Source organism: Crocodylus porosus, unplaced genomic scaffold (assembly GCF_001723895.1).
Source record: "Crocodylus porosus isolate Cpor-Errol unplaced genomic scaffold, CroPor_comp1, whole genome shotgun sequence".
Lineage (NCBI taxonomy): Eukaryota > Metazoa > Chordata > Crocodylia > Crocodylidae > Crocodylus > Crocodylus porosus.
In genome coordinates this window covers 26,441,112-26,445,860 of record NW_017728916.1, presented here as the reverse complement: position 1 = coordinate 26,445,860, position 4,749 = coordinate 26,441,112, and the positions used below count along the sequence as shown (strand labels likewise).

The following is a 4,749-nucleotide window of genomic DNA, read 5'->3' as shown; positions in this document are numbered from 1 at the left end:
CTGTTCAGCCTCCACAAGAGAAGGCTGAGGGGGATCTAGTGGCCTGTTACAAACTAGTCAGAGGGGACCAGCAGGCACTGGGGAAGTCCCTGTTCCCCCGAGCACTGCCAGGAGTGACTAGAGATAACGGGTCTGGCAGAAGGATTATATTTATATTAAGTAAAACATATGTCAGTAAAAAAAATAGGTGAGGAAAAAAGTTTAGTTGTCATTAAAAACGGTGATGATTACCAGTAAAAAATTGTCTTTGGTTGGGAAACTTGCCTGATCCCTAAAGTGAGTTTACTCAAGTGTTGCAATTTCAAGCTCATAAGGCACCTATACATGTGCCCAATAACTGTTCTGGTGCATGCTAATTAGCACACTCTGGCAGCCTCAGTGTCACATATAATTCAGCATTTCCATACTTCAAAATAGCTGTAGGGCCATTTTAACTAAAACTTATCAAATAAGCTTTAAAGTACCCAGCCACCATTTTGAATTGTGGGATGCTGAATACATGAGATACTATGGGCACTTAAATTAGAGCAGCTCCTGAGAGCCACTGCAATTAAAGTGACTACCCACCCCATAGCACATGTAAAGATGCCCATAGGAACCCTGATTCTTAGTGGTGTCCACAAACCTGTGTGGGGGTATTCAGGCTTTCTCTGAAATAAATAGGGAGAATTAGGCAAGGATCTCTGGGTAGATGTATTATATGTTATTAGACCAACTAAATAGATGGAAAAATTGTTCTTTGCAAGCTTTTGGGCACAAATATCCTTCTTCAGGTATAGAGACAGTCTGCTGGTGAATTAAGCAGTCTCCTGGGTAGAATAGAAGCCAAAATGCAAAATTCAGGTTCATGAAAATGCAAATGCATGGCAGTAAAGATCAGAGGGATGGGAGACAATAGGTGTGAGACAGGTGGGGGGCAGGGAGGGGGAATGTAGAACTGGTGAGAGAAGATTGTAGCTGGTAAAATACAGACAGGTTACTTGAGGTTATCAGATGGCAGGTAGGTTATAATGTGCCATAAATCTAGGGTTACATACATTCAGGTTTTCTCGCACATGTCCTCTTTTTGGGTCCTCCCATCTATGCCAGTTTTTAAAAATATATTTTTTTAAGTATCAGTACATATCTGGGATTTTATTCTGCCTCCACATTCCTGGCTTGCCCCAGCAAGGAGCTGCTTGGGGCTGGGGGAAGTAGGGAAGGTGATTGGAGGCTGCAGCATCAGATGCTCTGCACACAAACCCCAGAAGCTGCAGGCAGGTAAGTGTGTGTGTGCACATGTGTATGCACATGTGTGCACATGCCTGCCAGTGTTGGGGCTATAACAGGGTGGGAAGGCAGGGGAAGAGGTTGGGAGGGCAGTTTCTTCGGGGGCAGCAGGGTGCTGCATGGGCAGCAGGGCTGAAAGTTGAGAGTGAGGGGCACTGACGGGGCACAGGGGCTATAGACTGGGAGTGAAGGGCACTGGCAGGGCTGGGGGGAGGGTGCTGGTCAGGAATGAGGGGTATCCACAGGGATGGGGGAGCTGTGGTTTGGGAGTGAATGGCACCAGCATGGTCTGGGGGCAGGGTACTGTGGGTCAGGAGTGAGGGGCAGCAGCAGGGCTGGGGGGCTTTGACCTGGGAGTGAGGGGAAGGGAAGGGCACAGGCACTGCCCCCTCCACAATGATATACCTCCCCCCAGCTCTTCCCCATGTGTCCTCTTTTTTGAAACTGGAACTATGCTAACCTTAATAAATCCTATTTAGTCCATGAATTTTTGTATCCAGTAGATTTATGAAGTGAAGTTCATGGGCTCATATAAGAAAAGTGTTTTGTAAATTCCCTTTGGGGATTAAAACTGAGAAATTGGAGAGGGACTGGTTGTTGGTAATTGCGTATTTTTGTCTTTAATAGATTTTTAGTATGTATTCATTCTGGTACACAGTAGTTGTTTGGTTTCTCCTACATATTTTCCATCAGGGCATTTAGCGCACTGGATGAAAATATATTATATTTCTGGAGGTGCAGGTGTAAGATACAGAAATGGTGATGGTTCTGTTGTGGGGTATAGTTATAATTGGAATGGTGGACCTGTGCCATGTGTTGGCAAGTTTTACATATTTTGTCCTGGTATGGTCTGAATCCAGGGAGAGTTAGACACCTGAGAAGAAATTCATAAATTTAGGCTCAGCAATAAGAAATGCTGACGAGAAAGGAAAGAGTTTCCTGTCTCTTCTCAGGAGTTTCAGCCATGAATTCTCATGTGGATTTGGTACTTAAGTCAGGCCTGCCCCTATTCATAAAAACCCATAGAGATCAATGCTACTCCATTATAACTGGTTTCCCACTCATGCTGGGAACTCATTTGAAAGAGAGGAGATCTGCTTTCACATCAACACTCTGCCTTAACCACTTAACCACTGTTGGATGTACTGGGACAGGCCTTTCTCAGTCTCTCTATTGAAGCTGTTCAACTTTACATAAATGATTAAATACTTAGTTTATTTGAGCCTGACTTGCTTGCATCCCAGGAGGGTGTCCTAACAGCTGGGTTATTGAATCAGTCTTTTACTTTTTCTCCCTCCGGCTCAAAGAATGTTTATTCATTTATGCAAAGCAGAGCAACTTCCCCAGAAGAGTTTGGGAAAACTCATATATTTCATAGATGTTTAGGCTCAGAAGGGACCTTAGTAGATCATCAAGTCCAAACCCTTGCCTAGGGCAGGAAAGAGCTCTGGGGTCAGATGACCCCAGCCAGGTGCTTGTCCAGTCTTTTCTTAAAGACCTCCAAAGTAAGGGAGAGCACCACCTCCCTTGGAAGCCCAGATTGGGACCCCACTGCCTACATATTTCCTGGTTGATACCAACCCATCCACCACCACTCTCTGGGTGCATCCCTTAAGCCAATTTGCAACTCATTCTAGAATACCCAATAGCCTACCAGGTCAGGCACTTTCTTGCCATGTGCAAGTCATAGATTCAAAACTTTGTTCCTAATCACCCACAGCAGAAATTTAAAAACAGACATCCTACCTCCTAGTCAGTGTCCTAGCTTTGAGGTTGAATGGGACACCAAGCCAGCCTGCAAATATCTTGTCCCTAGCTCTTCCCTGTACAAGGCACAATCTAATAAGCATGTCCTGTAAAAAACTTATTGGAGCCAGCCCACCAGGTGAGATAAGCAGGGGACCATTACATTTGCTGATCTTTCCAGGGATTAGTTATGAGCTACAACTCTAAGTAGTTTGGTAGCATCAGGATTTAGGAAGTTTGGTGCATGCCTACTGGCAAAAGTTTAGGTTCAACGGGACTTTACATGCTTCAGGGTTAGGCAATGGGTGATCCAGGTCTTTGAGGTTCCTCATGTTGCCTACATGCTGTATTGAGGTGCCTAACCAGGCAGATGTGAACATATTGCTAAGAAAGGGGACTTGGTGTTACAGCACTGCTACACCTACCTTTTAAATGCCTAATTACTAAGTGGCAAAGCACTCAATAAAAAAATAAAGATGATATGAACAACTTTAATAACTATTGCAGCATATCCTTACTTTGCATCATTGGGAAGCTGTTTGCCAAAGTCATCCTGCCAAGAGTGCAGACCCTTGTGGACAGAGTCTATCCTGAGTCTTAATGTGGTTTCAGATCTTCTATGTCCATGATGGATAAGATATTTTTTTCTTGAGACAGTTATAAGAAAAGAGCTGTGAACAAAGGCAATCTCTGTACATAGCATTTGTCAATCTCACCAAAGCTTTTGATTTGTCAGCAGAGATGAGTTGGTCTGAATCCTGAAGAAGACAGGCTTCCCTCCTAAGCTCCTGAGCATCATGAAGTCCTTTCATATCAGTATGCATGGAATTCAAAATCAAGAGTGGTGCCAAACAGAGCTGTGTCCTAGCTCTGGCACTTTTGGGGATTTTCTTTGGTCCTACTTAAATATGCATTCAGTGGCTGTTCAGAAGGAGTATACCTTAAAACCAGATATGAGGGGAAACTCTTTAACATCACTCATGTCTAAGTGAAAATGAAAACCTTGGAAGTTCTTGTCTGTGAAATGCACTTCGACAATGAAGTAGCAATTGTTAGTCATTCAGAAGCAGGCTACAAAGTCTCATATATCTCTTTTCTTGCGCTTGTGTGCATTAGCCTAAACATGATTTTGGTCTGACCACTAGCCTAAAGAAGATAGATGGGTCAACAAGAGATTGCTCTCCTGAAGTTAGAATAAATGATAAAAGCTTGGAAGTGGTTGAAAAATTCACTTGGACTCCACTGTCTCACAAAATCTTGGCTTGGAAGCTGAAATTAATGCTTGCATCAGAAAGGCAAGAAGCACCATGGCCAGACTTCAAATGAGAGTTTGGAAAAACAGAGCACTCACTCTATTTATAAAGAGTCTGTATACTGTGCTTACATACTTAACTTTATTGTATGGCAGTGAAACATGGACTCCTTATGCCAAGGAAGAAAGAATATTGAACAGTTTCCATCCTTGATGTGTCTGCTATATCCTGGGCCTAACATGACATGTCAAAATCTCCAACTTTGCTGTTCTGGAATAGGACAAGATACCCAGTAGGTTCATGTTCCTGAGACACAGATGCTTCCATTGATTAGGACATGTGACTTGTTTGAGCGATGGCTGAATCTCCAAGGACATACTCTGCAGTGAGCTTGCGGCTGACAAACGTCAACTTGGACAGCCCAAACTCTGTTGTGTTGATGTTTGCAAGAAGAAGCTTTGTGAGCTGCACATTGATAACC

General features: G+C 43.6%; 1 long non-coding RNA gene across 1 annotated transcript; it reads left to right on the top strand.

The window, feature by feature from the left end:
* Window positions 1-677: 677 nt before the first annotated feature.
* LOC109311079 lies at window positions 678-4,317 on the top strand. The gene is made up of 3 exons (XR_002101404.1): window positions 678-813; window positions 1,261-1,264; window positions 4,307-4,317. It is a non-coding gene; the product is annotated as an uncharacterized LOC109311079 (long non-coding RNA).
* The last annotated feature ends 432 nt before the right edge of the window (window positions 4,318-4,749 follow it).